The sequence below is a fragment of the Amblyraja radiata genome, chromosome 14, assembly GCF_010909765.2.
Source record: "Amblyraja radiata isolate CabotCenter1 chromosome 14, sAmbRad1.1.pri, whole genome shotgun sequence".
Taxonomy (NCBI): domain Eukaryota; kingdom Metazoa; phylum Chordata; class Chondrichthyes; order Rajiformes; family Rajidae; genus Amblyraja; species Amblyraja radiata.
In genome coordinates, this window is record NC_045969.1 from 1290165 (window position 1) to 1318106 (window position 27942).

The window sequence follows — 27942 nt, forward strand, 5'->3', positions numbered from 1 at the left end:
TGATATTGATGAGGTGATAAAATGCCCATAGAAATGGTGAATGGAATGGAATCTTGAAAAATATGACGTACTATACCTTAGAAGTAGTGCTTAGGCCATGATGTACATGATGAGAGACAAAAGGGACTTTGGTCTACATGTCCAGGTAATTAAGTCAAATATAATTGCCCTTTAAAAAATTTAATTCTGAAACATCTGCAAAGTTTAAAGGAGGTATGTTTTTTACACTGAGGGCGGTGCGTACCTGGAACGCGCTGCCAGGGGTGGTGGTTGAGGCAGATATGACTGTGCCATTTCAAAGATGGATGGCCATATGGATATGTAGGGGATAGAGGGATATGGATTATGTATAGGTGGATAGGATAGGTTTGGCACTGACATGGGCTGAAGGGCCTTTTCTTGTGTTGTACTGTCTTCATTCTATGTTCATTATTTTTGTCATGCTGACAAAAGATGTTCGTTGCCTCAAAACACTGTGAGTGATCGCTTCACAACTTCTGCTGTTAATGGAGGCAGCAATATAACAGTCTGAAGAAGGGTCTCGACCCGAAACATCGCCCATTCCTCCTCTCCAGAGATGCTGCCTGTCCCGCAGAGTTACTCCAGCCTTTTGTGCCTGTCTTCGGTTTAAACCAGCGTCTGCAGTTCCTTGCTACACAATATAATTGTAATGCCTGACCAGCCTACATTTTGGTTGTGTGTATTGTATTGAGGCTAATATTCTGACTGCACACTGGCATTAGGGGATTGACTGAGCTTCAATGCTTCTCCATCCACTGCTGGCAGTCAGCTATTGGAGTTTATAACACCAACCGGGTAACGTGACATATCCAAATCATTCCGTTCAGACAATACCTCCAGTCTATTGTGCAAACTTGTCAGGATATTTTCATATAGTTGTCCTGAACCAAATGACAGACTTCTCTATATTCTGTTTCTCCCATGGAAGGCAGCGATTGTAATATAAGCCTTTGGAAGTTCTAATACGTTCTGTATTTCCCTCAGGGGATCGTAAATCTCTGAAGTTCTCTGCCAGATGATAATTAGATATATTTCGATATATTTCAGGTGGAGAAGGATATCTAGAATGAGGGGTAGAGGATTATGGGGCAGTGGGACAGAGGTGGAGATGAAGCCAGTGTGGATGTACCGTGACCTTATTGAATGGCGAGGCTGCATGGACCAGGTGGCCAACTCCTCTCCTGTTTTCTTGCATTCTTGTTAATTACCGGGAATCTGACTTTGAGTTTAGTTTGGAGATAAGAATATAAACAGGTACTTCAGCCCACTGGGTCCGTGCCGACCGCTATAGTCCCCAAAGACTAGTTCCATCCTACACACTAGGGGCAATGTACAGAAGCCAATTAATCTACAAGCCTGCACGTCTTTGGCATGTGGGAGGAAACAGGAGCACCCGGAGAAAACCCATGCTTTCACAGGCAGAACGTACAAACTCCGTACAGACAGCACCCGTAGTCAGGATCAAACCCGGATCTGTGGCACTGTAAGGCAGCTAATCTACCGCTGTGCCACCCTGCAGCCCTGATTCACATTATCATAAAAACTAAAATGCCATTAATATTCATTTAAATTATATTTCATTTTCTTAACAGACTATTGTATTTTGTTGGAGACAGTCCTTAATATTTTCTATGGTTTGTGAGGCTGCAGGATAGTTAGGAAAAAAAGACACAGAGTGCTGGAGTAACTCAGCGGGTCAGGCAGCATCTGTAGAGAACATGGATAGGTGACGTTTCACAGGGTGCTGGAGTAACTCAGCGGGTCAGGCAGCATCTGTGGAGAACATGGATAGGTGACGTTTCGCAGGGTGCTGGAGTAACTCAGCGGGTCAGGCAGCATCTGTGGAGAACATGGATAGGTGACGTTTCACAGAGTGCTGGAGTAACTCAGCGGGTCAGGCAGCATCTGTAGAGAACATGGATAGGTGACGTTTCACAGAGTGCTGGAGTAACTCAGCGGGTCAGGCAGCATCTGTGGAGAACGTGGGGTCAATAACCTTCAGACTCATTGTGGGGGTGGAAGGAAGCTGGAGAAGAGGAGGGGCAAGAAATAAGTCTGACACGTTACAGGCAAGGCGGTGTTTTGATGGGCAGATGGTTGGTAGAGGCCAAAGATGAATTAGCAAAAGGTGTGAGACAAAAGGATGAAAGAGTTACGAATTGTGAAAGGAGAAGAAGGAATGTAGGTTAACACTTTGGCCGGCAGCTGGGTTGATGTGAAACCTAGAACCAGCCAGTCTTATTGTGAAGAATATGGTCCATGTTGGTCATGACTTTACAATTGTTTGTTGCACTATTGTGAAGGAATAGAGACACAACAGCACTCCGCAGCACGCAGCTGTCTGTTTTTTTTCATCTCTTTTTCTTATTTTTAGTTAGTTTAGTGTTTTGTTTTGAGGAGTTGTAGCTTTTTTATGTGTGGGGGTGGGGGGGGGGAGGAGGAAACTAATTTTCAGGGTCCCTACCTGGTCGGAGATGCAGCTTTTCTCCGGGCTGCAGCTTCGACCCGTCCCCGCGGCCTACCAGCGGGCCTGGAGCGGCGTCTCCTGAGGGGACCGCCCGGAGCTTCGGCATTGGCGGCGGCGGCGGCACCGACTCAGCAGCGGCGGCACCGGCTCGGCGGCGGCGGCACCGACTCAGCAGCCGCGGCGGCACCGGCGGCAGCGGTACCGGCTCGGCATCGGCGGCGGCGGCGGCACCGACTCAGCAGCAGCGGCGGCGCGGGCGGCACCGGCTCGGCATCGGCGGCGGCACCGGCGGCAGCGGTACCGGCTCGGCATCGGCGGCGGCGGAGCTGCGGGACGGAGGACGACGGTGCAGCGCTGGAGCGCCGTTGCGGGGCTGGCGGTGACTTCGCTGAAACTCCGGTAACTGGAGCTGGGTCCGTTGCGGAGCTGCGGGTCTGTGGAGCGGCTGCGGGCGGCGGCGCTGAACTTTCCATCGGGAGCCTGGGATCTCTTGATGAGATCGCCAGTTGAGCTCCATTCGGCGCGGCCCTGTCGGCTCCGGAAGCCACGGTCTCGAGTAAGGAGGCCCGACTATGGGTGGACATGGGGATGGGACTGGACTTTGTGCCTTTCCCCACAATGGGAACCATTGTGGGGGGATGTTTTGATGTTGAAACTATCTATTACTGTCATGTTGTATTCTTTTTTTTTTATGTGCTGCATGGCAAAAAGAATTTCACTACGCCTAAAGGTGTATGTGACCAAATAAATTTGAACTTGAACTTGAACTTGAACTTGAAAGATAATTATATTTTTCTATGTTTCCAACCTAAGTGAAGATTATAATCCTTCATTGGCGTATGTTATCACATCTTGACATTCACATTTCTTTAGTGCCTCTTTATATTTGCAGTGCTGCACTTGCCGCAGAATGATCCATTTAATCAAACTCTGTCTTTTCTGTCCATTTATCCATCCACAATCCATGCTAATGTGTTAGTCTCCAAGCATAAGCTTTAAGTCGCTAGCCTAGAGGGCTGTGGAGACTCGATCACCAGAAACATTTAACAAAGAGGTCAATAATTGTCTTTGGAATATTGTGCAAAATGAGAGGCATGTGGACTCGGCACGTGAGAGATGATGATGAGGACTGATTGCTGTCATCGTATTCAATGCCTGAGCAGGCCAATGGGGGCTATTTTTAATGTCTCTTCCCCTTCTTGTTTTCCCCATATTTGCTTTCTGCCTTCAAGGAGGCCTTGTACACTGTTTATATAAGCTCTTGTGTCTGCAATGTAAATGATGTGGTTTGCAAGAGCAGGTCAGAGACAAGGTTTCCTGTGATGAGCAACACACCTTCAGGCATCTCAACACCTTTCTGCCATGTACACATCAAGATTGCAATGAGAATCTCTCCTCTCCACTTGCCTGGATAAGTACAGGTCTAACAGAAGCTCAACACCACACAGGCCAAAGCTGTCCACTTGATTGGCATGCTGAGAAAGCTGCCCCAATCACGCCCTGTCCTTGTCAGCAGGTTCACTTCTTCAATGGCTGTCACTCAGTGTCACCTGGTTAGTCAGTGTCATTCAGTGTTGCTGGCAGTGTTCTAGCTAGATGTTTCACTAATGACACGGCAGGAGGTGATTCTTCTCATCAGGTTCTCTCACGCTGGCTGCTCAGAGAGCAGTAGCCCTCATCCCTTCTTCTCACTCTCTATATCCTGGTATCTCATCCCCCCTCTCACAGACCCGTCAACTCCACGTTGATTCTTTTTACCAAGAGGATATTTACAGTGGCCAATTCATCTACCTTGTGGTGTGAGAGGAAGTCAGCTCGTCCAGATAAACCCCACATGTAAACTCCTGAGGAAACAGTGTGACTGGGTCACTGAAGCTGTGAGTACCAGCGAATGCTGCACCACTGAACTTAAATTGTGACATTCCCAATGTTAAATAATGTATAACTGAATAACTGAATGATGCATGTAGACAATAGGTGCAGGACAATAGGTTCATGTAGTTTGAACATTCTTTCAGTGTCTGCGTGGGTTTCACCTAGGTTCTCCAGGTTCCTCTCATAACTCCATGGTGTGCAGCTTGGTGGGTTCATTGGCCATTATAATTTGCCCCGAGGTGTCGGTGAATGGAAGAATCTGTGGGCAGTTGATGGGAATGTGGAAAGAATGAAATGGAATTTGTATCGGATTAGTGTCAATGGATGCATGATGGGCATCATGGACCCAAAGTCAAAGTCCATTTTATTCGACACATGCACCCGAAGGTGCAGTGATATGAATTTGCCAGCAGCGATACACTTAAAAATAATACACAATAGAATTTAACACAACCATCCAGCACAGCATTCTTCACTGTGGTGGAAGGCAACAAAGTTCAGTCAGTTCTCCTAACCTCCTAACCATGAACCCTCCGTAGTCGCCGCTACGGACAGCCCGATGTACAGGCCCTCTCGTCGGATTGATTGAAACCCCGGCGTCGGGACGGTCGAACACACTTGGAGGTCTGGAATCGACACTTTCCTACCGGAGACCGCGGCTTCAGGATGTTATAGGCCGCAGGCCGGCGGTAGGAATTCTTCTCAGTGGGCTGAAGGGCCTATCTCCATGCTGTTTGAGTCTATGACACATTAATGATAAACACAAACTGGGCTCATAGAAGACCAGGCGATGTGTTGGAGTTTGTGGTCAGAGAATGTACCTGCCATTGCTAATGCCGACAGGTGAATATGTCCCAATGAGCAAAGTATTGGAGGTTAGACACAAGAAGCTGGAGTAACTCAGCGGGCGAGACAGGCAGCATCTCATGAGAGATGGAATGGGTGACGTTTTGGGTGGAGACCCTTCGTCAGACTGGTGAGGGATAATGGAAACAAGAGATATAGGCGGTGATGTGGAGAGATGAAGAACAATGAATGAAAGATATGCACAAAAGTGACGATGATGAAGGAAACAGGCTGTTGTTAGCTGTTTGTTGGGTGTGAATGAGAAGCTGGTGCGACGGGTGGGGGAGGGATAGAGAGAGAGGGAATGCCGGGGCTACCTGAAAGTATGGAAGGTGGTCACAGCTGATGAGACTATAAATGGTTAAAGTTTTCAGCAGAAGAGGGAGAAAATGTCTATGACGGGAAGAAAAATTGTTCTTACTGTCTCAAAGGGAATTAAATATACAATCTGACTTCTCATTAACTGATGAAAAGAGTACAAGCACACGTCACACACCAGCTTTTGGCTAAATCAACATTTCCTATTGGTCAGGACAAGATACAACACAACTTGAATCATCACACATTTTCTCTACAAAACATTTATGGATAACTGTGATTTTCCAATTAGTGGAATTAGCTCGACAGATCGTCAAGTTTCAAACTCCAAAAACCTCATTAAATAAATGAAAAAAGTAAACAAAATAATATTTTAAACTTGTGAATGAAATCACCTCCACAAGCATTGGCAACGGATTGGCTTATTGTCACTGCTTTGTTTTCCTTTCCTGGGGGATAGAGGATGGTCCACAATACTGTGTTCACACCGGGTTTCTCTGCCAAGATTCCCTCAGTGAAACCCAATATTCTATTGTGGGAGTAGCAGCCAGACATTGCCATGGGGTGAGAGGAGGGTGCAGACTAGCAGGCAATACGTAGAGAGGACAACACCCCCTCTATCTATATGTAACACCCGGATGGCAATAATGCTCAATAGTTCAAAACAAAATCAGCTCTATTTACTCTGATCATGCCGGGGAAATATTCAGATGGTTTGACATTAGTCACAACTGAAGTAAGACAAAGTCGATTCTGTTACTCACCCAATTCCATTCTCATACACTTTGATGTCACATTCTGACTGCGGATCACGGAGGTGCTGACAAAATGCCTGATCATTTGAGTCTCAAGAACTGTAACCAACAAACTCACCTGCCTTAGTTGTCTTTGATGACTGAATAGATGGAGTAATTAGTTATGTTGATGAGCAGCGTGTTACTTGTGTTCAGTCACGTATTTAGAAACATCGGGACAGGAAGCGGCCATGACATGACGAGATTGTTGCACTATTCAATGGGGTACTGATTGGGGACGATCAGCCATGATGACAGTGCTGGCTCGAAGGGCCGAATGGCCTCCTCCTGCACCTATTGTCTATTGTCTGTCAAGGCTGATTGTGATCAAACCCCAGAGCTCTGCTTTTTCTGTGTTTCCCTTCAACCAATCAATCTCAGATTTAAAATGAATGTTTGACGGCATAAATTGAATTTGTGGAAGAGATTTTGAGTATTTTATATGAACTGTTATTTGCTGACTTTACTCTTGTAATGCATGGCTTTAATTTTAAACCATGGAAACACAAGAGACTGCAGATGCTGGAGGAACTTGGCGGGACGCCCAGCATTATCTGTGGGGTGAAGGGACTTGTCGATGTTTTATGTTGTGACCTTGCATCAGAGCCATGTTTTACAACGATGTCTAGTCCCTGACTGCCCAACCCCACTCCAGCAGAAACACGTGGCCACAGTAGGGAAGCAACCATTCAGCGTGTGTAGGTCTGTACATGTTGTGTGTAAGAGCAAACCCTCCATTCCTCTGCCCCACTCTTCAACTTCTTTCCTTTCAGATACTCACCCAGCTTCCTTTATAACATTGAACCTGATGCACCTCCATAACTCCCCTGCAGTGCACAACAAATGCCCAAAATCCTATCCTTCAGAATCCCCTCAAGCAACTTTCCAACCACTGATAAACACATGAAGCTGGAGGAACTCAGCGGGTCAGACAGCATCTTTGGAGAAACCTTCCAACATTGATGCTCGGATCACTGGCCTTTAGCTCCCTGGCTTGTCTTTGCACAGTCTTCCAGCACCGCACCTGTGGTGATCGAGAATACAAAATTCCCTCAACTGGTCGTCTTTTTCTTTCACTCTTACTAGAACCCGCTGGCCCTGAAATGTTATCATCTCTATTTTATAATACTACCCCTTCTCAACAGCTATTTTACCCACCACATCTGTACCCAGTCTACTTTTGACAGATCCTCTCGTGATATTGTAATCCCCATTTTCCAGACCTTGACTTTGCAATGAGGGTGAGGATGAGCTGAATCAGAGTTATTGACCGGCCTTTATCCTTGGCACAGGTCTCTTTAATCCAACGTGCCAGTGACTTGGTCTCCTCCGCCATCTCCTAATTCCCAACTTGAGCCGCTTTGTTTATATTCCTGGGGATGGGTGAGGGGGGAGGGGGGGGAGGCTGATGTATCGGGAGAGGTTGAGCAGTCTAAAACTCCTTGGAGCGCAGGATGAAGAGGAGTGATCTTATAGAGGTGTACAAAATCAGGAGAGGAACAGGCTTGGTAAACATACAGGGTCCCTCCAAACGCAGGCAGGTGGGACTAATGTAGATGGGACTGGTGTAGATGGGACTGGTGTAGATGGGACTGGTGTAGATGGGACTGGTGTAGATGGGACCGGTGTAGATGGGACTAGTGTAGATGGGACTGGTGTAGATGGGACTAGTGTAGATGGGACTGGTGTAGATAGGACTAGTGCAGATGGGGCTGGTGTAGATGGGACCAGTGTAGATGGGACTAGTGTAGATGGGATTGGTGAGAATGGGGCTGGTGTACATGGGGCTGGTGTACATGGGGCTGGTGTACATGGGGCTGATGTAGATGGGACTAATGAAGATGGGACATGTGTAGATGGGACTGGTGTAGATGGGACTGGTGAGAATGGGGCTGGTGTACATTGGGCTGGTGTACATGGGGCTGGTGTAGATGGGACTAGTGTAGATGGGACTGGTGTAGATGGGACTGGTGTAGATGGGACTGGTGTAGATGGGGCTGGTGTAGATGGGACTGGTGTAGATGGGACTGGTGTAGATGGGACTGGTGTAGATGGGACTGGTGTAGATGGGACTGGTGTAGATGGGACTGGTGTAGATGGGGCTGGTGTAGAAGGGGCTGGTGTAGATGGGACTGGTCTAGATGGGGCTGGTGTAGATGGGACTGGTGTAGATGGGACATGTTGGTCGGTTTGGCAAGTTGGGCCTATGGGCCTATTTACACGCTGTTTGATTCTATGACTAGTAAATATCACTCTGCTTCTCTCTCACAATACACTGTGTGACCTGCTGAGTGTTTTCAACACTCTCCATTTTATATCAGATAATGTAAACCAGGACTTGAATAAATCCTTAAAAGTGACCATGCAATGAATTCTAAGGATTGAGCTGGCAAATCAAAATGACCTTGGCAGGGGATTGAGAAATCAGAAGTGTCGGTGGTTACGAAATGCTTCTGAGCGATGCACGTTACATTGAGTTAAGTATATTTTGACTGTGACAAATGATTGGTTTTGTGTATTTATCCCATGGTGGGCTAAAGCATTCTATCCTGGCAGAGTATTACCGCAGCCACACAAGCAGCTCTCTGAGAGTTTGATGCATAGTGGATTTTCACATTTCACAGCCAACATTCATATTTTCAGTTCTCACCTCAATGCGGTGATGACCTTAATTCTGTTGTCATTCACAACATGGAATAAAGAGGTGGCTCACACACAACAGAGCATCAACGGTATTATAGACGATAATCCAGATCAGTGATCTGTACACTCATTCCCAGGCTGCATGGGGAGCTGGGAAGATGAAACAAATGATTTCATTGACTCACAAAATGGCGAATCAATTATTCTGCTTTGTTTTTGGGTTAAGGAAACTGTGAGGCAGCTCCATAGGTTGTGAGGTGGCTGTCACAGGTGTGGAGGTGAGTCTGGGTCACGAGTGCGGTGTTTAGGGTGTTGTGTGATCCTTCCCTGGTTTATACATCGCCTCTGTGCACGCCTGTGAGACACTCCAGGAGATTAGTGCCTTTCCCATATGTTCTGTCACCATTTTGAATTTGGATTCATTGAGGTTGTTACATTATTGTTCGGGACTGAGAATGTCCTTGCCGCATTTCATCTGTCTTTACCTGATCTTACTCTCTTATCCCTTCTTAAACTTTCCGCCCCATTACTTCTGGAGACGTCTGTAACCTCTCCTGCCATCTCTTTCTCTTTAAGTCCAACACTTCCAACGTTGACCCATTTAGTTTAAACTTGTGTTATCAGGGGCGTCTCACCTGGTTCTTGATTCCCCTCCACTGGGTAAAGGACTCTGCACATTCACCCTATCTATTCCCCTCATGATTTGCTCAAGTTGATGTTTCAGGTCAAGGTAGAGGTGAAAGGTCCCAAGCTGAACCATTGTCCATTTCCCTCTACAGATGCTGGTTGCCTGATCCGCTCAGCTCCTCTGCCAGCTCCCGTTCCCTTGTTACAGATTCCAGCATCTACAGTCTCTTGTGCCTCCAAGAACAATTATTTGTCGCAAATCTTGCAACTTAGTTCCTGAAAATACACAGACAGAAAGCAAGTCAAGTCAAGTTTATTTGTCACATACACATACGAGATGTGCAGTGAAATGAAAAATGGCAATGCAAAAAAATAGCAAAAAATGGAACAGAACAGAATCAGTAATTACGTATTTGTGAGAAAAAAACAGCAATTTTAAAAAGACACAACAGTCGAGTGGTTCAGTAAAGTTAGTCCCTGGTGAGATAGGCGTTTACAGTCCAAATGGCCTCTGGGAAGAAACTCCTTCTCAACCTCTCCGTTCTCACAGCATGGCAGCGGAGGCCTTTGCCTGACCATAGCAGCTGGAACAGTCCGTTGCAGGGGTGGAAGGGGTCTCCCATAATGTTGTTGGCTCTGGATCTGCACCTCCTGATGGATAGTTCCTGCAGGGGGGTGAGTGTAGTTCCCATGGTGCATTCGGCCGAACGCACTACTCTCTGCAGAGCCTGGGCAGAGCAATTCTCAAACCAGATTGTGATGTTTCCGGACACGATGTCTACAGCCCCAGAGTAGAAGCACTGGAGGATCCTCAGAGACACTGAGGTGGTAAAGGCGCTGCCTTGCCTTACTCACCAGTGTGGCAGTGTGTGTTGTCCATGTCAGATCCTTGCAGTTCACTGTAGCTGTAAACCCCTTTATATACTCAACCATTCGATCCCCGTTCAAAGGGAAAACATGTTTTAATGTGAGCCCGGCCTTACTGCAGCAGTTTATTTATTTCCATCTGGAAAATGATGTTGGATGACTGGGAGCACAAGAAAGCTGGCTTCCTACACACACACAGAGTAGCAAAATAAAGCTAATGTTACAATTCAGTAGTAGATTGTGAATAATTCATTTCTCATCTCTCTGGAATCATTAAACAATTACTAACATAACAGCCGATAAAATACTACCTTTATACTTGGGTAGACAAAAGTGTTGGAGAAACTCAGCGGGTGAGGCAGCATCTATGGACCCGAAACGTCACCTATTCCTTCACTTCAATCTCATCTCAAATCATTTAGTTGTAGCTGCCATTCCTCGCCGGCCACTGAATAAAGATGATATTTCTGGTCAAATGATGACTAGCTAACAAATTGCAGCGCTGACTGGAAACTTTCTCTGAGCTGAGACGTTGGTGCACAAAATGGAGCCGTGTCTTACATAATCTGATTCTATTTTCATCAATAGGACGGCTGGATGGGCACATCCTGGCCTGATATTGTGACTGTGCCACTGGTGTAGACTACACTCTGCTCCTGGCCCATCACCGCGGCTGTATCCACACTGACCACGTGTACGCGCCAGGCCGGGGCAACGGGTGCCATTGGGGGGGGGGGGGGCAATAGTCAATAGACAATAGGTGCAGGAGTAGGCCATTCGGCCCTTCGAGGCAGTTGGGAGGAGGTGTGGGGGGGGGGGAGAGAGAAATTAGGGGGTGGAAAATAGACAATGGAGACAGACAAATTCTTGATTAGATCGGGTGTCAAGGGTTACGGGGAGAAGGTAGGAAAATGGCAGTGATCAGCCATGATTGAATGGTGTAGACTCGATGAATTCTATCCCATAACTTGTGGGAGTGTGGCCAGGTGACTGGAGGGTGCAGGGTGGAGATTTGGGTGGGGGGGGCTGGAGACAGTTGAACACTGGGGGTAGTGGTGTGTGGGTGGGTGGGGGGGGGGGGGCTGGAGACGGTTGAACACTGGGGGTAGTGGTGTGTGGGTGGGTGGGTGGGGAGGGGTGGGGTTGGGGAGGGTTGAACACTGGGGGAGTGGTGTGTGGAGGGGGGTGGAATGTGTTGGAAGTGACTGGGGGGGGGGGGGGGGGGGTGTTGGAAGTGACCGGGGGGGTGGGGGGGGAGTAACCAATGAGAGTGGGGGAGTGGCACAATCGGGGTGGGGGAGGGGGAGAAGATGATAGGTTAATATTGGACGGGGAGAGAAGTAAGAGTGCTGAATTATACCAGAGGTCCCCACACGATGAACACTTACACAATGGGATCCTGTGTAATGGTTGTGCTTCTGGAGTCGAGATTCCACAACATTCATCAGTAATGCCTGTCTGCAGAAGGCAGCACTTGTAAATCAACCTCGGAGACTCTGGAAGTAAAAGTAGTCCCAACGGAGACCTCCTCATTGTGGGGTGGTTCTACTTGATGTATCATTGGTCTATTGTGAGAGGAATGTTGATATCTGTGAGTCTGAGACTAATGTGGCCACACACATTGGTTTCATCATACAAGGAGTAACGTCTACATTAGATGTGTTGTGACAGGTGATGTACAATCCAGTTACAGTGGCTGGAATGGAAACCTCACGTAGGTCAAACACTTCCCGACACTAACAGAGCTCTCTGCTGCATCGCACTCAACATTATAATGTTATATTTAAGAAGGAACTGCAGATGCTGGAAAAATCGAAGGTAGACAAAATTGCTGGAGAAACTCAACGGGTGCGGCAGCATCTATGGAGCGAAGGTATAGGCGACGTTTCGGGTCGAGACTCTTCTTCAGAAATCATATATTAATAACCTTTGTGCTATATTAAATCAGGCTTTATTGAACGTAATCTAGCATTAAATGTTGTGTTCTTTATCCACACGCTGTGAGCGGCTTGTTTGTAATCACATGTAGTTTTATCTTTGACTGGACAGCACGCAACAAAAGCTGTCACTGTACCTCGGTAGTAAACTACACTAAACTGCTGTTATATTACCATTACAATCTTCAATGTCATACTGTTATTTAAGAGGCTGGAGAGCCTGACATCAGTGGTGGGCAATCTGCCTGAGCCCATTAGGAACTGGATCTACCAATGTTTGGAAAGGCACGGAAAATAGTTTTTGAAAAGGTTCCCAAGAAGATTGATGAGGGCACGTTTTTGTATGGACTTTAGCAAGACCATTGACAAGGTCCAATACAAGGCCCGGCTGGAAGGTTAGATTGCATGGAATCCAAGGTGAGTTAAACAATAGCTTGGAGGAAGGAATCAAAGGGTGGGTTGATTTTCAGATTGGAGGCTGGCTGTAATCATGGTTGTTGCGGGGATCGCTGCTGCTTCCTCTGTTGTTATCTCCAGTTGCAGTTTAAATTCTAACGCAGTTAATTAACATTGTTTCAAGGGGACACCAGAATTGATGGTGTCAGGAAGGAAGGAAGGATATCTAAGTTAACAACAGAATCTAGATCAGTTGGGAAGGTAGGCCTGGGTTTGGTAAATGGAAGTTAACTTTAACATACGGAAATAGAATACCTCCGACAGTGAGGTGTTCCACGTTGGTGTCAACTCAGGTACGGTCTTACACATACACAAAGGTGCTGGAGAAACTAAGCGGGTGCACCAGCATCTAAGGAGCGAAGGAAATAGACAACGTTTCGGGCCGAAACCCTAGAAGGGTTCGACTTTCCAGCATCTGCAGTTCCTTCTTAAACACCAAGGTCTTACACATGAATGGTAGAGCCCAGAACAGAGAGATGTGCCAATACACATTCATGCTTCTCTGAAAGTGGCGAGTCAGGTGGCACTCTGTAGATCTGCTCTCCATAATACTAACACATCTGTTATACACCTCTTTGATCCACAATCCAGTCCAGGTCTTACCTTACAATACGTTACTGGGGATGTAGTCAGGGTGGTGACCACTTGCAGTGTAACTTCACTAGATCCTAATAAACTTGCTGGACTGTTACTTGGTGCGTTCTTTATTGGCTCTACACACTCTAACATTCACTGGGAAGAAGATTGAGTAAAAAAGGTGGCCCAGCAGGGTGGCACAGTGGCACAGCAGTAGTCGCTGCCTTACAGTGCCAGAGAACCGGCTTCATTCTTGACAATGGGTGCTATCTGTACAGAGTTTGTATGTTCTCTCTGTGACTGCGTGGGTTGTGTCCAGGTGCTCTGGTTCCCTCCCATATTCCAAAGATATACAGGTTTGTAGGTTAATTGGCTTCTGTAAAATTGTAAATTGTCCCTAGTGTGTAGGATAGTACTAGTGTACGAGGTGATTGCTGGTCGGCGCGGACTCAAGGATTGTTTCCATTGCATTTGTAAAGTCTGAAAGTAAAGTCTAAAGCTGTACAAGTCATTGCTGAGACCACAATTGGAGTACTGTGTGTATTTCTGGTCCTCCAGAAGGATGTCATGAATTTGAAAATGCTTCACAAGGATGCTACCTGGGCTTGAGTTATAGGGAGGGGTTGGGTAGGCTGGAGGGTAGGAAGCTGAGTGACCTTATTGAGGTGTACAAGGTTCATGTAAACGCTCTCAGTCTTTCTTCCCCCAGGATAGAGGATTCTAAAACTAGAGGACATTGGCTTAAAGCCAGAGTGGAAACATTAAGAGGCACCTCAGGGGCAACACTTTCACTCAGTATCTGGAGCGAGCTGCCAGAGGGAGCTAGAAGAGCTCTTTTAAAATTCATTACTTTTAAAATTCATTTGGACCGATATCGGGATTGTAAAGGGATCTGGGCCAAATGCCGGCAAATGGGATTAGCCGGAAACCAATTTGGTTGATGTGGACACAGTGGGCTGTTTCTGTGCTGTAAACCAGAGCCAATACTAATACGCAGAAACAGGACTATTCCTGATTCACTCTCTGGGAACATGTAGAGGTAAAGCCCATCCCTCAGCCAGGACACCGTGCCAGACCACGTGCTAGACACTGTGTAGACACTGTGTAGACACTGTAGACACTGTGTAGACACTGTAGACACCGTGTAGACACTGTAGACACCATGTAGACACTGTAGACACCATGTAGACACCGTGTAGACACCGTGTAGACACTGTAGACACCGTGTAGACACCGTGTAGACACCATGTAGACACCGTGTAGACACCGTGTAGACACCATGTAGACACCGTGTAGACACCGTGTAGACACCATGTAGACACTGTAGACACTGTGTAGACACCGTGTAGACACCGTGTAGACACCGTGTAGACCGTGTAGACACCGTGTAGACACCATGTAGACACCGTGTAGACACAGTGTAGACACTGTGTAGACACCGTGTAGACACTGTAGACACCGTGCCAGACACTGTAGACACTGTGTAGACACCGTGTAGACAATGTGTAGACACTGTAAACACTGTGTAGACACCGTGTAGACACTGTGTAGACACCGTGTAGACACCGTGTAGACAATGTGTAGACACCGTGCCAGACACTGTAGACACCGTGTAGATACTGTGTAGACACCGTGTAGACCGTGTAGACACCGTGTAGACACTGTGTAGACACCGTGTAGACCGTGTAGACAATGTGTAGACACCGTGCTACACATCATGCCAGACACTGTCTAGACACTGTACCAGACACCGTGTAGACAACTATTACAACCCATGTGAGGTCTCCGCTACAGGAGCAACAAGACGGACTTGCTTCAAACCACCTGGAACAAAAACAATCATTGCTGTGGAAAGAGAAACCAGTGAAGGTTTTACATCCGTGACCTTTCCATGGGATTCCAGTTTCCAGCATCTGCTGGAATTTATTTTCCCTTCAAACAACCTGAGTATTATTTGACTTGCAATGTTATAGAGATAAGAGCATGATTCCAATTTAAGAATGTTACCACAGCAGAAGATGCAGCTCTTCTGCAACCTCGGGACATTGCATGAGCCACATGCCCAGTGAGGTATCGCTGGGAGTTGTCACTGTACTAATGCAGCCACCATTCATCTTGTTTATTATATTCACCCAGCTTCAATTTCAAAATACTGCGTCTAATGATGACTTTCTATACATTCACCGTTGTCATTTCATTCTCAGAGCTCTTGGAATCCACAGAATGATCAAATGGTATAAAAATAACCCAGATAATTGCTTCCCCATCACTAGAGCAGACTCAAAGTAAACCTACCCATTCCGTTATGATGTGTGGAAGGAGAACTATAAATATGATATAAATATGAGTTGTATGCAAGAATCAAAACAAACTGAGGCATTCCATCTGCTGTTCTATTTGAAGGAAAAATCTGCTCCTTAGTTTCTGCCAACAAACTGAATCCTGGGCGACACACACACGGCACAATCGTATAGTCAGTAACAGACGGTGTTCCTGGACTTACACATGCCTCAGTGATTCCTTGCTGTGGAGACATTTACCCCAGGAGAGGAGGTTAGAGAGAGGGGGGGGGAAGGTCAGGGAAAGGGAATGAGGAATTAAAGTGGAGAATGCGGGAACACTCAGCAGGCCAGTCAGTGTCTGTGCGACAAGAGAGAGGGAGAGAGAGGGAACATCTCAATTAAATGGAGATGCAAGAGACTGCCGACACTGGAGTCTGGAGCAAACAATACACTGCTATTTCCCACTATCATGTGAGCCGCTCCCCTCAGTCTCTTTCTCTGGCCTTCATTTCTACTTCCACCACCCCCTCTGCCCCATCACTTCCCCCCACCCTCCCTCCCCTGCCCATTCCATCTGGTGATCATCACATCCATCTCTCACTTGCCTGCTCCTGCCACCCCCTCCCCCTCCCCATCACCACTTCAAACCCGCTACCTCCCCTCTACTCTCTTAGTCCAGAAGAAAGATCTTGACCACAAGACACCAAGGCTCCATTCCTCCCACAGGTGCTTGCTGGTTCCATGACCTGTGCTCAGTACTGGAGGACGATAGAAATCAGACATCCACCACCACATGTCAGCCAGAGCACCTCCCCTGTCATTCTGCCCGCCCGTCACCTTACTCACTTTGCCTGCCTCCTCGCTACTAATTAAAACATTGATGAAAGATCTGAATCATTACCTCTGTGTCTCTCTCCTCACACGCTGACTGGGCTGCTGCGTATTTCCAGCAGTTCCTGTATAACATTTTGGACTTCCAACATCTTCATTTTGTTGCTTTTTAAAGTAGGAATAAGTTTGCGGATAAATCCGGAGCTGGGATTGTGTGTGTTCAGTCATTGACAGTTTGCCTTGACAATGCCTCGCTGTAGCTGACAGTTACAGCATGGTATATCAGACTGAGGCGCAGAGATGTTGCAGCTTTGGTATTGCCACGGTGCATTCACGGACACCAGCTAAAGCAACAATGCAAGCAATACTCACACACAGGGGCACTTTGTTACTGGACGCTGTGATGAAGGAAGCAAGTTGGAAGAGTGACCCCAGGGCTCGGGGACTTGGGCAGGTTGGGCAAAGTATCTACAGAAGGCATTGTTCAGGTGTGGGCTCACAGAGGACATCTCCTCCCCCCATTGCCCTCCCCTCCCTCCCCGGCCAGAAGCCTGTAATGCCGGGAAGCACCCTGCCCACTCTGTGGGCTGAAGGTGAAGTTATCTCGAGCATGATGTTGGGTGCTGGGATCACTAACGCAGCAGAGATCAGCAAACTGAGATGTGGCCAGTCAGTGGCAGCAACCAGCAACTGCGATTTGAGAGCAACTATGGATCTCGCTGCCAAGACACGGGCATGTGGTGTGTCTGAGATCACCATTCCCACTCGACAGAGCAACGTGGCATCATTGTCTCACAAGATGATGTGAGGAGGATGATGAGGGGGGATCTTATAGAGCTGTATAAAATCATGAGAGGAATACATCAGGTAGACGCACAGAATCTCTTGCCCAGAGTAGGGGAATCGAGGAGCAGAGGACATAGGTTTAAGGTGATGGGGAACATATTTTGAGGGGTAACTTTTTCACACAAGGGGTGGAACAAGCTGCCAGAGGAGGTTGGTACACAAAAATGCTGGAGAAACTCAGCGGGTGCAGCAGCATCTATGGAGCGAAGGAAATAGGTAACGTTTCGGGCCGAAACCCTTCTTCAGACTGATAGGGGGTGGCGGGGAGAAGGAAGGAAGGAAAAGGGAGGAGGAGGAGCCCGAGGGCTGGGGGAGGAGACAGCAGGGGCTAAAAAAATTGGGAGAATTCAATGTTCATGCCCGCCGGATGCAGCCTCCCCAAGCGAAAGAGGAGGTAGTTGAGGCTGGGACTATTCCAATGTTTAAGAAGCAGTTAGACAGGTACGTGCATAGAACAGGTTTGGAGGGACATGGACCAAACGCTGGCAGGTGAGACTAGTGTAGCTGGCCGAAGGGCTTATTTCCACACTGTATCATTTTATGACTCTATAAGATATGGCAAAGATAGCACATTGTTTTTCACTACTTCAGAGTTGGGATCTTCACAGACAAATGTGTTTCATGCAGAAGTCTGAGTTCTTAAAGCAAGATGTGGGAGACGTGGTGACAACTGTTCATGAAATTGGAGCAGGGATGAATGAATTCATGTTGTATTCCTTGTGGGTTACCTGGATCAGCTCCCTCTGGTGTATTGTCATGGTATTAAAGATTGCTATATGGAGAAATCACTTTGTTTGTGTTGGAAACTTTTTGTTTTGCAGAGTCCTTCTAAATATTCCTAGAAAAGTGGGCGTGATTGCACACCACGTTCTTTAGAATGGTGCCAACAAACGAGACACAAAATGCTGGAGCAAAGGGCCTATCCCACTTACCCCAATATTTTCGGCAACTGCCGGCACCCGTCCTAGTCGCAGCAGGTGGCCGAAAATATTCAACATGTTGAAAATCCAGCGACAACCAGAAAAAGGTACAACTCTTTGGGCGACTACTCATGGCCATACAGGCGTCACCCCGCGCGCGACATGTCGACACGTGAGGCCTGTACGGTCGTGAGTCGTCGCCCAAAGAGTCGTACCTTTTTCTGGTCGCTGCTGGATTTTCAACATTTCGAAAAATCGCGTAAGTGGGACAGGCCCTTAACTCAGAGGGTCAGGCAGCATCTTTGGAGAGAAGGAATGGGTGACGTTTCGGGTCGAGACCCTTCTTCAGACCGTTCTTCAAATGTTTGCAACCCATGTGTTCTAAACAGTCAAAGGATTTAAATCTCAAGTGGACACCAAGTGGAGAAGTAACTCAGCAGGTCAAGAAGCATCTCTGGAGAACGTGGATAGGTGACAGTTTGTGTCCACGCCCTTCTTCAGACTGATCTGCCTATCACTAACCCCCCTCGCGTGTGTCGACCATGCTTTGTCCGGCCTCTCCCCTCTTCCAGCTTTCTTCTCCCCCCCTACAATCAGTCTGAAGAAGGGTCTCAACCCGAAACATCACCAATCCATGTTGTCCAGAGATACTACCTGACCCGCGGAGTTACTCCAGTACTCTGTCCTTTTGTCCATTAACCAGCACCTACACTTCCTTGTTTCACAAAGATCTGATGTGTCTGGACGTTGATGTCTGAAATAGATGATATGATCCCCAGTGTTGATTGTGTGAATGTAGGCGCATGTACAGAGCAATGAGCCTCCAACGAGTTATTTTCTGACAAAAGATTGATGTACAACAGGCAATAGCATTCCCTGAGCTGTTGTATGTGAATATACCGATGGTGCCAAGGTGGAAATCATCCTTGCTTTCAGAAATTATTATCATGCTTGACTTCATCTCAGAGAATTAAACCTAACTGCAGGTTGGTGGGGTTAGAATGGTCAGGGATCGGAGCCTGCGTTTAGGACATGCAGGGGCTGGTTGGGTTGTGAGCCTCTGGGTGGGACTGAGTGGAGTGCTTGGTCCAGGAGGTGATCACCACAGTCTAGCGTGTGTAGAACCAGGGGGTGTGGTTTCATCTACACTTAATACAATCAAATGCACAGGAAACTGGATGATTTATAAAATATAACCTAATTATACCAGTGGTGCCTAATTACATTATGCAGTGTTCACTTTTTTCAGGATGATGTCACCCTTATTTTATTGTGGGTTAATTACAAAGGTCATAGATCGTGACATTTTGATCCAATTTCTCATGTTAAATAATTAAAGCAAGCTGCAAATGACATCACACTTTTGAGAGGGAAGGTGGAAGAATGAGCCTGATTGGGGCTGGAAAGTTACTGGAATAATTACCTCATGCCTGAGGCCTACTGCTAATGGCTGCCAGCGTGTACAAGCAGGTGGGCTTTGCTTTCTAAACATGATTTACAAATGAAAAGGAACATCAAATAAAGCCATTTCTAAGCTTCTGCTCGATGTTCCAATGTTATGCTTCCTTTGAATATTACCAGAGGACTGGATCTCGCTTCATTCTGCCAGGTTCATCTACATTGGCAGGCCAGTGGGTAGGCAACCAATTACTTTCTTGGACCAGATTTCAATGCCCCAAAGCAGCCGGCATGGCAGCAGCTCATCAGTCTGATGCTTTTGTGCATTTCACAAAGGGATTTTAAGCAAATACCTCCTGCGAAAAGCAGTTAGGTGCTGATGGTATCGTTTGGATTGTCAACAGACCGAGTGCTTTGCTACACTGAGCACAGTCGTGTTCATGACATCTGTGGTCGGCTCCAAGTAAGACAAGCTGCAGACATGTGACAAGTCACCGGGCTGCCCACAGGTTAGTGTGAGACATTGCCTGGAGTATATAGGGCCCTGACAGTGACTATATCGGTCACCGACCAACCTGACAAAGGTCTTTTGTGTCATTTACCTTGCATGGTCCAATATACTGCAGGACTGAGACACACAAGACACTGCAGATTCTGGAATAGGGAGCAGGAAGCCACCTGCTACAGCACCTCAGCAGGCCAGGCAGCGTCTGTGGAAGGAAAAGGCCAGTCAAACATTCTAGTCAAGACCCTTCATCTGGACTGGCAGCCTGACCCGCAGAGTTCCTCCAGCAGTTAGTTTAACTGCAGGAGTTGGCCCTGTACACCATTGGATAACAAGCCCTTTCAAGCATGGAGCGGCTGTGCTGTTTCACCAAGCTTTAAACAACATGCTCTTTCTCATTCAAATACTGGCACATTATGTGGCGATGAATAGTAGAATCTTATTCATCCTTTGCCAATCATCACACACAAACTGCAGCAGATGACCAAGGCTGGTCTCCCTCTGCTTAACAAACTCAAATTCATCCACACCCCTGCAACTTGCATCAAACATTGTTCATCGATCCACACTGAGCATTGTTAGCTTTTGATCCAGCAGCATATTGAGGTTTGAATTCTCACCTCTCCCTGTCCCCATCCCTGCAAAGCCCAGAGCCTGTTGCCACTCTCCAAGATCTCTGTCCACTAGTTCATGTATGTGTCCACTAGTACATGTATGTGTCCACTAGTACATCTGTATCCACTAGTTCATGTATGTGTCCACTAGTACATGTATGTGTCCACTAGTTCATGTATGTGTCCACTAGTACATGTATGTGTCCACTAGTACATGTATGTGTCCACTAGTTCATGTATGTCCACTAGTACATGTATGTGTCCACTAGTTCATGTATGTGTCCACTAGTTCATGTATGTGTCCACTAGTACATGTATGTGTCCACTAGTACATGTATGTGTCCACTAGTTCATGTATGTGTCCACTAGTACATGTATGTGTCCACTAGTACATGTATGTGTCCACTAGTTCATGTATGTGTCCACTAGTACATGTCTGTATCCACTAGTACATGTATGTGTCCACTAGTACTGTATGTGTACCCACTAGTATCCACTGTACCCACTGTGTCCACTACCCACTGTATCCACTGTACTGTGTCCACTACTGGTCCACTGTCCACTGTAGACACACTGTACCCACTGTATCCACTGTCCCTCTGTACCCACTGTACCCACTGTATCCACTGTTGCACTTCACTGTATCCACTGTACCCCTCATACCCACTGTATCCACTGTATCCACTGTACCCCCTGTATCCATACTGTACCCCCTGTAGCCCACTGTACCCACTGTATCCACTGTACCCACTGTACCCACTGTATCCACTGTACCTGTATCCACTGTACCCACTGTACCCACTGTATCCCACTGTACCCACTGTACCCACTCTACCCACTGTACCCACTCTACCCACTGTACCCACTGTATCCACTGTAGCCCCACTGTATCCACTGTACCCCCTGTATCCACTGTACCTACTGTACCCCACTGTACCCACTGTACCCGCTGTACCCACTGTACCACACTGTACCCATTCTAAGCGCCACAATAGCCTGCTGTAGCCCATTCTCCCTGCAGGTGACTCTTTAATTGTACCTTCATCATCAGATGCCTGGTCCAGAGTTTGATAATCCCACTGAAACTCTTTAGAAATTTACTACATTCAAATTGGCAGTTGACCAAAGTACACGTCATGCCAGGAGATTCTGAATGAGGGGGTCAGATGATCAAGAATCTTGTATTCATTCCAGGCATCTGTACATTTTTCCGCAGTTTCTGCTAAGTTTCTCATGGAAACATGATCTGAAACATGAACTCTGTTTTCTCTTCACGAACTTCCTGGCCTGCTGAGTGTTTCCAGCATTCCCCCTTTTATTCCAGATATCCGGCATGGTCTGTGTTTGGTTTGGGACATGAAAAGATTCACTCAGTTGCATGAAGTTTTATGCTTTTCTTGGCACAACTTAATTGGTCAATTTCAGTTTGCAACTTAATCATTTGTAAATCCTGATCACGAACCTTTGGCTTCTTCATTTAACATCCTTTTGTTTTCCACCTTCAACTAAGCGCTTGTGCCCCTATTTGTCTCCTCGTTTCACTGTGAAGAAATTGTTTGTCACATTGGATTGACTTCAGTCTCTCTTCACGCTTCCTATATCCATCATTGGTTCTGAATTCTATGACAGTCATCGGCATTAGTTGACATTTGAAGGTTGTGTGGTTAGAACAAGATCCAGAACAGCAGGGAACGTGGGTAGAGGAATGGCAGATGGACGTTAACTCAGACAAGTGCAAAGTGATGCATTTTGGCAAGTTGAACCAGGCCAGGACATGCACAGTGAATGACAGTCCCAGGAAATGTTGAGGCAGAATATCGACCTGGAATGTTGCCTGACCCTTCACAGATGCTGCTTGATCCACAAAGTTCCTCCACAACTTTGTTTTTAGCTCCAGTTTCCAGCATCTGCAATCTTTTGTGTCTCCCTGGGGACTATAGTTGGACAGAGACACGTCGGGGTACAAATGAGGTGAATATATGCCACAAGGTGTCAGAGGAAGTAGTTGAGGCAAGTACAATAACAACATGAATAAACATGTAGACCGGTTCATGGATAGGAAATGTTTAAAGGGGTACAAGCCAAACACAGGAACAGGAGATGTGTTGGGAAAGGCATCTTGGTTTGTATGGACAAGTTGGGCGGAATGGTGTGCTTCCTTGCTAAATGTGAACCAAGGTGGGAAATGTAACCGCACACTAGTTTTGAACATTTGCATGTGTGGAGAGTGCAATGCACACTCACTGGCTGACGCATACGTTCACACAAATACCAGCCTAGGTTTGCCATCTGTTGCCTTGGCTTGAAAACCCAGTTTGCAGCTGCCGCTCAGATGTAGAAGGAGAAGATGCCATGGACAGGGATGTTGTCAGGGCTAAAGATCTCAAACATGAGGGAATAATGGTCAATGGTCAAAGGTTGATTTATTGTCACATACACCTAGATGTAGTGAAATTCCTTTTGCCAATGCAGCACATAAAAAAGAATACAAACATAGCAATAATAAATAGCTTCAACATAAAAACATAAAAACATCCCCCCACAATGGTTCCCATTATGGGGGAAGGCACAAAGTCCAGTCCCATCCCCAATGTCCACCCATAGTCGGGCCTATTGAGGCCTCCACAGTTGCCTCTACGGAGGCCCGATGTTCCAGGCCGTCCTCGCCGGGTGATGATGTTCCGGCGTCGGGAGAATCCTCTCAGAGGCCTGGGAACCCTGGAACGGCCGCCTCCCTACTCGAGACCGTGGCTTCCGGAGCCGACAAGGCCGCGCCGAATGGAGCTCAACTGGCGATCTCGTCGCGAGATCCCAGGCTCCCGGTGTAAAGTTTCAGCGCCGCCGCCCGCAGCTCCGCGATGTTTTTAACGCCGGTCCCAGCTCACCGGAGTTCCAGCGCGGCGAGCCAGGCAAGGCACCGCCCGCCCCGCAATGGCGCTCCAGCGCTGCACCGCCGTCCTAGGCCATGGTTGGAGCAGAGGAGCTAGGGAGATTTAACTTCAGTGTAGAATATTTTGAGTGGCCTGACAGGGTTGAGGAGTTGGGGGCAGGGATGAAAGGGAATTGGAGGAGAGATAATAATAGGGTGGTGTGGATCTGGAGCTCATTCCAATAGTAGGCAACAGCCACAGAACCCTGGGGAGAATGAAGATTAGATTTCATTAGATTAGTTTCTTGTCATATTCACCAGGGTGCAATGAAATTCCTTGTTCACATCAAGCTCAGAGTAAACAGTGTACATATAGTAATGATGTTGCCAGGACTCGAGGGAGAGACATAGGGAGAGGTTGAGCTGGCTATGAGTTTATTCATTTTTGTATTCGTTGGAGACCAGAGGACTGAGAGGTGATCTTACAGAGATGTATACAGTCATGAGGAGAATAGATGGGGTGACTAGTGACTGTATGACTGTGTATCAGATCATGGGAGCAGTAGATAAGGTGAATGGAAAGAGTATGGGAATCAAGAAGCAGGGGACATGGTTTAGGATGTGCTGGGTAAGAGTTAATAGGAACCTGAGGGGCAACACTTTTACATAAAGGATGGTGGGTGTATGGAACGAGCTGCTGGAGGATTTAGTTGAGCCAGGTATTATCGCAACGTATAAAAATTATTTGGACAACAACATGGATAGCATAGGTTAGACAATAGACAATAGACAATAGGTGCAGGAGTAGGCCATTCAGCCCTTTGAGCCAGCACGGCCATTCAATGTGATCATGGCTGGTCATGGTTGAGAGGGTTATGGGCTAAATGAAGGCAGGACGGACCACTGTAGTTGGGACATGTTGGTTGTCGTATCCATGTTGAGCCCAAGGGCCCATTTCCACGCTGTCTGTCTATGACTCGATGACTAATGTTTTGTTTTGTACAGTTTTTCTTTCATCTGTCGTGTAGAATTTGTGTCGAGTTAACATATACTTGATGTTTTTGTGAGTTGTGGTCCATGTGGCCACCCAGTCATGGCACATAGAGTGAGTGACTGAGTACACAATCACATGGAGCATCAGTGTGGAGGGCCAGGCTAGAGGAAATGTTCTGGTCAGTTCCATCCGACTGAGGTCGGGACATCCAGAGGCCAGTTGCAGATGCTGGCACCAAGGTCAAGGTGGTGAACATTTAGGGTGAGTTATTTTGGTCTAACAATAGACAATAGGTGCAGGAGGAGGCCATTCGGCCCTTCGATCCAGCACCGCCATTCAATGTGATCATGGCTGATCATCCACAATCAGTACCCCGTTCCTGCCTTCTCCCCATATCCCCTGACTCCACTATCTTTAAGAGCCCTGTCTAGCTCTCTCTTGAAAGTATCCAGAGAACCGGCCTCCACCGCCCTCTGTGGCAGAGAATTCCACAGACTCACAACTCTCTGTGAGAAAAAGTGTTTCCTCGCCTCCGTTCTAAATGGCTTCCCCTTGTAAACTATACAGACCATTGTAAAAGTGACGATATGAAGGCTGAGCTGCCGGCAATGACTAGCCTCCGGCACAGACCTTCTCTATGCCAACGTGGCCCCGAGCTGCTACCAAGGAGGAGAGTGACTGTGAACAGGGAAGTAGGATTACTGTAGGTGTGTAGAACAAACACAATGGCCCCAAGATGATTCTGGAATATTCCTTGGAAATAAGCGACTATTCTAATCAGCTGCAGTACAACATTTAGTTTGAGGCTGTCCTTGAATATCAGGAGGCCACGCTGAATGATTCATCTAAACCCCTGCAGGTTGGAATATTAATCTGAGCTAAGCAGCTGGGTCAGCGGGCCATCTCATTATAGATGATGCTGGAGTGGATCAGATGCAGCTGTGAGGTGGACGCCAGCTTTGATTGCTCTCTCCACGTTGATAATAAACTGTTAGTTCTGACCAGTGTTCTCGTCTGTAAACCATTGAACTGTAGACTCCTGCGATTCTCTCATCTACCAAAGTCAATGACTGTGGGCTGTGAGGACACAAGTGACTGCAGATGCTGCCGTCTTAAACAAAAACAAACTGCTGGACAAACTCAGCGGTCAGACAGCATCCGCGGAGGGAAATGGACAGAAGGAGTTTTGAGTCTGGACATTTCGTCAGATCACTATACAGCACATATAGCATTGGAACAGGCCGCTCAGCCCATCTGGTCCATGCTGACCAGCCAAGTTAGTCCCACTTGTCAGCATCGGGCCCAAACCCCTCCAAATCTTTCCAAATCTATCTTGGTGTTTAAAAACGTTGTAATTGTCACTTCCTCGAGCAGCTTGTTCGTGATAAGCACCAAACTAAATGAACAGAGAAATGCTGCACTGCAGCTGATTAGAATAGTCATTTATGTCCCCCACACATCCCCCCCCCCCTCCCCTCACTGCATCCACCTATCACTTGCCACGCTTTGCCCACCCCCCACCTCTATTCCAGCTTTCTCCTCCCCTTTACAATCAGCCTGAAGAAGGTCCCAAGCTGAAACATCAACTATCCATCTCGTCCAGAGCCTGGAGGTGAAGTGGGCTTTCTCCCTTGAGCTCGATGTTGGGTGACAATAGACAATAGACAATGCTGCTCTAATGCAGCAGTGATCAGCAAACTGAGATGTGGCAACAACCAGAGGTGATCTCCAGATTTGAGAGCAACTGTGGCCTGAGTCTCGCTGTCAAGACACAGGCATGTGTGTGTCTGAAATCACCATCCCCACGCCACAGAACAATGTGGAAAGAAATGTAATTATCTCACAAGATGCAGCAAAGATTAGCACATTGTTATTCACAACTTCAGAGTTGGAAGCTTCACGGAGACGTCTGAGTTCTTAAAGCAAGGTGCTACTTGCCGGAGACGTTGTGACAAGTCGTTAATTAAATTGGAGCAGGAATGGATTCATTCACGTTTGGTCCATTGTGGGTTGCCTGCATCAGCTTGGCTCTCCCACTGGTCACATTGCAGGAGAAGATGGTGGCGTTCTCAGGAGAGCTTTGTGTATTTTTAATGTCCCCTTGGCATCATAATCCTTGAGAATATTCCAGTTATTTTCCCACCGCCTGGCCTTTGCCACATTTGGCCATTTGTCACTGCTTCCTGCCCTTCCCACTGCCCTGCCTGGCCCAAGGCTGAACCATATTCCCACCACACCGCTCCGTGGAGCAAGGTTCTGACCGTCAGTGCCTCCGCCAAACAATAGCCGGCCAAACTGTCCTGTTTAAATCGGCCATCCAGAGAGTTGTGAATCTGTGAAATGTTGAAGTGCTGAGCCACCGGGAGATCAGGTAGGTTTAGGCGGACTGGGCGGAGGTGTTCAGCGGAACGATGGCCGAGCCTGCGCTTGGTCTCGCCGATGTAGAGAAGTTGACACCTGGAACAGCGGATACAGTAGATGAGGTTGGAGGAGGTGCAGGTGAACCTCTGCCTCACCTGGAAAGACTGTCGGGGGTCCTTGGATGGAGTCGAGGGGAAAGGTGTTCGGGTCTCGACCCGAAGCATCGCCCATTCCTTGTCTCCAGAGATGCTGCCTCACCCGCTGAGTTACTCCAGCATTTTGTGTCTACCTTCGATTTTAAACCAGCATCTGCAGTTCTTACATACACCTTAATGAGCATACAAATCTATTCTGGCTTCAGGCAAGAGCTCTCTAGCTAATCCTTTCTCTTGTCCTCTCCATACAACTTAGACATTGTAAATGGGAAAGTGGGACTGAATAGATTACTGTACAATGAGCTGGTTTGCATTTGATGAGCATCTTTTAATGTTAGAACAATCTTTTTTTGCATTCTCTGTGTTCTCACAGGTCATTTCCCATCAACTTTTATGCCATCAGCAAATTTGGAAATGTTATGTTGTCTTTTCATCTAATCATGAATATAAATTGGCAAATTAATATAAATTGTGAGCAGATGAAACATGCAGACTGGCCCAGAAACAAACTCCTGTTTAGTGCCTGCGTGTTCATCTCCCACACTCTGAAACCTTTCATTGGACATGTTTTTAACTACTGAAGAGATAGCTGAATAAATCTGTTCAAAATCCAGACATATTCCATGCACAGATTAGCTCTTCTCTACCTAGATAGTTACATCCTCAGTTTAGTATCTCAGGCACCACTTCTATATATTACAGCCACGATGACTCTAATTACCTTGGTTTTCCAATCATCT

The 27942-nt window shown here is 47.1% G+C and overlaps 1 protein-coding gene across 6 annotated transcripts in view; it reads left to right on the forward strand.

The window, feature by feature from the left end:
• The window catches only part of cadm2 (cell adhesion molecule 2), a 1169873-nt gene that overhangs the window by 747141 nt on the left and 394790 nt on the right, over positions 1-27942 (forward strand). The gene's annotated exons all lie outside the window — the stretch shown is intronic.